Source organism: Salmo salar, chromosome 10 (genome assembly GCF_965601325.2).
Source record: "Salmo salar chromosome 10, fSalSal1, whole genome shotgun sequence".
In the NCBI taxonomy this organism is placed as follows: domain Eukaryota; kingdom Metazoa; phylum Chordata; class Actinopteri; order Salmoniformes; family Salmonidae; genus Salmo; species Salmo salar.
Window position 1 is genome coordinate 127,475,001 of NC_138300.1, and position 7,312 is coordinate 127,482,312.

The 7,312-nt window shown below is 44.2% G+C and overlaps 1 long non-coding RNA gene across 1 annotated transcript in view; it reads left to right on the forward strand.

Moving 5' to 3' along the window:
* Positions 1-3,500, forward strand: part of LOC145858681 (uncharacterized) — a 3,816-nt gene extending 316 nt beyond the window's left edge. The window contains exons 1-2 of the long non-coding RNA XR_014379163.1: positions 1-1,912; positions 2,108-3,500. The exon at positions 1-1,912 is cut by the window's left edge and continues 316 nt beyond it. This is a non-coding gene — a long non-coding RNA (uncharacterized LOC145858681). The remainder of the gene's footprint in view (positions 1,913-2,107) is intronic.
* Positions 3,501-7,312: the final 3,812 nt, after the last annotated feature.

Here is a 7,312-nt window from a genome sequence, read left to right on the forward strand (position 1 = left end):
ACTGCAGTCTACAGTACATCCGAACAGGGTTGGAATGATACCAGATGTAATGTTAGTTAGATATGAAGTATATTTAGACATAAGGTCTGTCTGTCTGTCTGTCTGTCTGTCTGTCTGTCTGTCTGTCTGTCTGTCTGTCTGTCTGTCTGTCTGTCTGTCTGTCTGTCTGTCTGTCTGTCTGTCTGTCTGTCTGTCTGTCTGTCTGTCTGTCTGTCTGCTTCCCTCATTCCCTCTAGACTGTCCCTAATGGCCCCAAACCCTCATTCCCTCTAGACTGTCCCTAATGGCCCCAAACCCTCCTTCCCTCTAGACTGTCCCTAATGGCCCCCTATTCCTTCCCTCATTCCCTCTAGACTGTCCCTAATGGCCCCAAACCCTCCTTCCCTCTATACTGTCCCTAATGGCCCCCTATTCCTTCCCTCATTCCCTCTAGACTGTCCCTAATGGCCCCAAACCCCCATTCCCTCTAGACTGTCCCTAATGGTCCCCTATTCCTTCCCTCATTCCCTCTAGACTGTCCCTAATGGCCCCAAACCCTCATTCCCTCTAGACTGTCCCTAATGGCCCACTATTCCTTCCCTCATTCCCTCTAGACTGTCCCTAATGGCCCAAAACCCTCATTCCCTCTAGACTGTCCCTAATGGCCCACTATTCCTTCCCTCATTCCCTCTAGACTGTCCCTAATGGCCCCAAACCCTCATTCCCTCTAGACTGTCCCTAATGGCCCCCTATTCCTTCCCTCATTCCCTCTAGACTGTCCCCAATGGCCCACTATTCCTTCCCTCATTCCCTCTAGACTGTCCCTAATGGCCCCAAACCCTCATCCCCTCTAGACTGTCCCTAATGGGCCCCTATTCCTTCCCTCATTCCCTCTAGACTGTCCCTAATGGCCCCAAACCCTCATTCCCTCTAGACTGTCCCTAATGGCCCCCTATTCCTTCCCTCATTCCCTCTAGACTGTCCCTAATGGCCCCAAACCCCCATTCCCTCTATACTGTCCCTAATGGTCCCCTATTCCTTCCCTCATTCCCTCTAGACTGTCTCTAATGGCCCCAAACCCCCATTCCCTCTAGACTGTCCCTAATGGTCCCCTATTCCTTCCCTCATTCCCTCTAGACTGTCCCTAATATTTTAACATAGAGAATAGGGGGCCATTAGAGAGGCAGATCTATATTTTAACATAGAGAATAGGGGGCCATTATAGAGGCAGATCTATATTTTTTAACATAGAGAATAGTGGCCCATTATAGAGGCAGATCTATATTTTAACATAGAGAATAGGGGGCCATTATAGAGGCAGATCTATATTTTAACATAGAGAATGGGGGGCCATTATAGAGGCAGATCTATATTTTAACATAGAGAATAGGGGGCCATTATAGAGGCAGATCTATACTTTAACATAGAGAATAGGGGCCCATTATAGAGGCAGATCTATATTTTAACATAGAGAATAGTGGCCCATTATAGAGGCAGATCTATATTTTAACATAGAGAATAGGGGGCCATTATAGAGGCAGATCTATATTTTAATATAGAGAATAGGAGGCCATTATAGAGGCAGATCTATATTTTAACATAGAGAATAGGGGGCCATTATAGAGGCAGATCTATATTTTAACATAGAGAATAGGGGGCCATTATAGAGGCAGATCTATATTTTAACATAGAGAATAGGGGGCCATTATAGAGGCAGATCTATATTTTAACATAGAGAATAGGGGGCCATTATAGAGGCAGATCTATACTTTAACATAGAGAATAGGGGCCCATTATAGAGCCAGATCTATATTTTAACATAGAGAATAGGGGGCCATTATAGAGGCAGATCTATACTTTAACATAGAGAATAGGGGCCCATTATAGAGCCAGATCTATATTTTAACATAGAGAATAGGGGGCCATTATAGAGGCAGATCTATACTTTAACATAGAGAATAGGGGCCCATTATAGAGCCAGATCTATATTTTAACATAGAGAATAGGGGGCCATTAGAGAAGGCAGATCTATATTTTAATATAGAGAGGCAGATCTATATTTTAACATAGAGAAGGCAGATCTATATTTTAACATAGAGAGGCAGATCTATATTTTAACATAGAGAAGGCAGATCTATATTTTAACATAGAGAGGCAGATCTATAATAACTTATTGTAATGAACAGTAGGCGGTTGGTTGAAGCAGAGAGGTGTGTCTCTTGCACGTCTCCACGGCAACCTGTTCGGTTGTTGTCATAGTAACCGGCGACTGTTTTGACGACTGTGTTCTGAGAGTTGACGACCTGTTGGAGACAGTTGTTGGTTCACACCAGGTCACACACCGACAAAACAGATCGTACCGGATCACACCGATCAAACTAGATCGTACCGGATCACACCGGATCACACCGGATCACACCGGATCATACCGGGTCACGCCGGATCACACCGGATCGTACCGGATCACACCGGATTGTACCGGGTTCTAAAGCAAGCAGGTATTAATAAACCAACTTGACTGACAGTTCTCTAACCAATCAGAGGAGAGGAGGAGACAGGACAATAACCAACCAGGACATTGATGTCCTTTAGAAAATTTGAAGTTTCCAGAAGAAACTCTAGGGTATTATGTCCCAAATGGCACCCTATTCCCTATAGGGCTGGAGTCAAAAGTTGTACACTATATATAGGGAATAAGGTTTTCATTTAGGATGCAATCCTAGAGGTCTTTCACAGTGGTCAGCCCCTCTCTATGAGCGCTGTGTGTGTCTGCCTCGCCTTGGAATAAGACTGTCGTACTTGAAACACCTTCATCATCACCATCATCATCATCAGCAGTAGAGCCAGGGGCAGGCCGCCAGGTCACAGACCATGACTAGAGAATGGAGACAAGGGAAGAAAATAATACAAAAAAAAACTGTTTGTGAATACATCTCTATACTTTTTTGTAATGATTTAATTATTAATGATAACTCTCTCTCTCTCTCTCTCTCTCTCTCGCTCTCGCTCTCGCTCTCTCTCTCTCTCTCCTTCCCTCTCTCTCCTTCCCTCTCTCTCTCTCTCTCTATCTGTCTCTCTCTCTCTCTCTCTCTCTCTCTCTCTCTCTCTCTCTCTCCTTCCCTCTCTCTCTCTCTCTCTCTCTCTGTCTCTCTATCTCTCTCCATCTCTGTCTCTCTCTCTCTGTCTCTCTCTCCCTCTCTGTCTCTCTCCATCTCTCTCCATCTCTGTCTCTCTCCCTCTCTGTCTCTCTCTCTCTCCCTCTCTCTCTCTCTCTCTCTGTCTCTCCCTCCCTCCATCCCTCTCTGTCAGTTGTATCTCAAGTTCCAGTAATGTGTTCACTAGAGTGTCCACCTGACCTGGTATAATGTGTTGTAATATTAGAATATTTAATTTTTAAATTTCCTTTTTGATGCTGATTTTAAAATGTTTTAAATTAACGTGTCTGTCAGGGTGTGTAACCACGTTGTAAATATAAACATGTAAACAAACAAAGAGCTGAATAAACATGTATTTGCAGCATCCTTTGAACAGTTTGTGTGATTTGCTGAGTAAGGAACTGAAAGAGAACAATATATCACTTCCTCACAGACACACCTAGACCGGCTGATGGGTGGGTAAGGGTTAACACCACCTAGACCGGCTGATGGGTGGGTAAGGGTTAAAACCACCTAGACCGGCTGATGGGTGGGTAAGGGTTAACACCACCTAGACCGGCTGATGGGTGGGTAAGGGTTAACACCACCTAGACCGGCTGATATCACTACAGACTCTGGGTGGGTAAGGGTTAACACCACCTAGACCGGCTGATATCACTACAGACTCTGGGTGGGTAAGGGTTAACACCACCTAGACCGGCTGATATCACTACAGACTCTGGGTGGGTAAGGGTTAACACCACCTAGACCGGCTGATATCACTACAGACTCTGGGTGGGTTAACACCACCTAGACCGGCTGATATCACTACAGACTCTGGGTGGGTAAGGGTTAACACCACCTCGACCGGCTGATAATCACTACAGACTCTGGGTGGGTAAGGGTTAACACCACCTAGACCGGCTGATATCACTACAGACTCTGGGTGGGTGGGCTGACTAGCTGAATGACTAACTGAGTGACTGTTTTACTGACTGATTGTTTTACTGACTGACTGTTTTATTGACTAACCGACTGATTGACTGACTGTTTTACTGACTGACTGGGTGGCTAACTGACGGACTGGGTGGCTAACTGACTGTTTTACTGACTGACTGACTGTTTTACTGACTGACTGGGTGGCTAACTGACTGTTTTACTGACTGACTGACTGTTTTACTGACTGACTGACTGACTGACTGTGTTGAAGACAATAAAAGTCTGCCTGTCCTCCTGATGTGAACCGAACTCACTAAAACCGGTAGTAATAAAGCCTCTCCTGAAACAGCCAAACCCTTTGACCCGGGAACATCTAATAAATATGGGCCTGTGACCAATCTCCCGTTCCTCTCGAACATTTTAGACAAAATCTGTTGCTCAGCAACTCACTGCCTTCCTGAATCCCCAGTCTGGTTTTAGACTCCGTCGTAGCACTGAGACCGAAGTCATGAAGATGGTACATTTCTCAAACGGTAAATTTCAAAGTTGTTACAAACGTATTAATTCAACGTTTTTAATAAAGGTTAAGTTTAGGCATTAAGGATCCGCCCATTTATTTCAATTTTCGCCTGAAATGACATACCCAAATCTAATTGTCTGTAACTCAGGCCCTGAAGCAAGGATATGCACATTCTTGGTACCATTTGAAAGGAAACACTTTGAAGATTGTGGAAATGTGAAGAATATAACACAACAGATCTGGTAAAAGATAATACATAGAACAAAACTAAACCGTTCTTTTGTAATTTTTTTGCATCATCATCTTTGAAATGCAAAAGAAAGGCCATAATGTGTTATTCCAGCCCAGCTGCAATTTAGATTGTGGCCACTAGATTGCAGCAGTGTATGTGCAAAGTTTTAGACTGATCCAATGAACCATTGTATTTCTGTTCAAAGTTTTGTATTGAGACTGCCCAAATGTGCCTAATTGGTTTATTAATAACTTTTCATGTTCAAAACTGTGCACTCTCCTCAAACAATAGCATGGTATTATTTCACTGTAATAGCTACTGTAAATTAAACAGTGCAGTTAGATTAACAATAATTTAAGCTTTCTGCCCATATCAGATATGTCTATGTCCTGGGAAATGTTCTTGTTACTTACAACCTCATGCTAATCGCATTAGCCTACGTTAGCTCAACCGATCCCGTAGAAGTTTTAAGAAGTTAAAAGGTTTTAAGGTTAGACTTAAGGTTAGGTATTAACTCTGAATGGATAAGGTAAGTGTTAAGGTTTAGGATTATAACAAAAAAATAAAAAAAAAAAAAACAACTTTATCACGGGATTCAAACATGCCCTAACAAAACTGAAAGCTACTAGGACGTAACAGGGCTCACTGTTGCCCCTAGTGGTTGGTTTTCCATGTCATCTCCCATCGCCCTCAGACATGGATGTGTGTCGAATACTGACTTGTATCACGGGTGACCTGCCTGTATAAATGACCTTTTAACGGCGTCACACCAAAGCTCTGCGTCTGATCCTCCTAGACCTAGACCTTACTGCCACGTTCGACACCATCGATCACCACATTCTTTTGGAGAGATCGTAAACTCTAATTTGTCTACGTGGACAAGTTCTTGTCTGGTTTAGGTCTGATCTGTTCGGGAGAGATATCAGCTTGTCTCTGTGTAACGTTCGCCGTATGGAGTGGACCAAACTGCAGCGGGTATAGTGAACATCTTCTCTTTATTCGAAGGAAAAAAAAAAAAACACAAAACGAACGACGAAAACAGTCGGAAACAACCACCCACAAAACACAAGAGAAAAATAACCCACTTAAATATGGCCTCCAATTAGAGACAACGACAACCAGCTGCCTCTAATTGGAGGTTGTTCCTAAACCCCCAATATAGAAATAGAAAAACTAGATAAACACATAGAAATAGAATAACATAGAACAAAAACCCCGAAACACACAAAACAAACACCCCCCCCCCCCCTCTGCCACGCCCTGACCAAACTACAATAACAAATAACCCCTTTTACTGGTCAGGACGTGACACTCTGTGGATGGTTTGTCCTCTGACAAATCAATTGTAAGTTTCGGTGTTCCTCAAGGTTCCGTTTTAGGACCACTATTGTTTTCACTATATATTTTACCTCTTGGTGATGTCATTCGGAAACACAATGTCAAAACTTTCACTGCTATGCGGACGACACACAGCTTTACATTTCAATGAAAACATGGTGAAGCACCAAAATTGCACCTCCCTGGAAGACTGTGTTTCAGACATAAGGAAGTGGATGGTGGCAAACGCTTTACTTTTAAACTCGGACAATAGATGATAGTTCTAAATCCCAAGAAACAAAGAGACCTGCTGTGGGTTTCTGACAATAAATCTCGATGGTTGTACAGTCGTCTCAAATAAAGCCCCTGGGCGTTACTCTGGACCCTGTGAAAGACCTGGGCGTTACTCTGGACCCTGTGAAGGACCTGGGCGTTACTCTGGACCCTGTGAAGGACCTGGGCGTTACTCTGGACCCTGTGAAGGACCTGGGTGTTACTCTGGACCCTGTGAAGGATCTGGGCGTTACTCTGGACCCTGTGATGGACCTGGGCGTTACTCTGGACCCTGTGAAGGACCTGGGCGTTACTCTGGACCCCTGTGAAAGACCTGGGCGTTACTCTGGACCCTGTGAAGGACCTCGGCGTTACTCTGGACCCTGTGAAGGACCTCGGCGTTACTCTGGACCCTGTGAAGGACCTGGGCGTTACTCTGGACCCTGTGAAGGATCTGGGCGTTACTCTGGACCCTGTGAAGGACCTGGGCGTTACTCTGGACCCTGTGAAGGACCTGGGCGTTACTCTGGACCCTGTGAAAGACCTGGGGCATCTACCTCTGGACCCTGTGAAGGACCTCGGCGTTACTCTGGACCCTGTTCTCTCTGTTGACGAACATAAAAATGAAAAAAGATTTCAAGAGAAGCTTTTTTCCATCTTCGTAACATTGCAAAAATCTGAAACTTTTAATACATTTTTTGGGGCAGAAAAGCTAATTCATGCTTTTGTCACTTCTAGATTTAGATTACTGCAATATTCTACTTTCCGGCTACCCGGATAAAGCACTAAATAAACTTCAGTTAGTGCTAAACACGGCTGCTAGAATCCTGACTAGAACCAAAACATGTGATCATATTACTCCAGTGCTAGCCTCCCTACACTGGCTTTCTGTTAAGGCAAGGGCTGATTTCAAGGTTT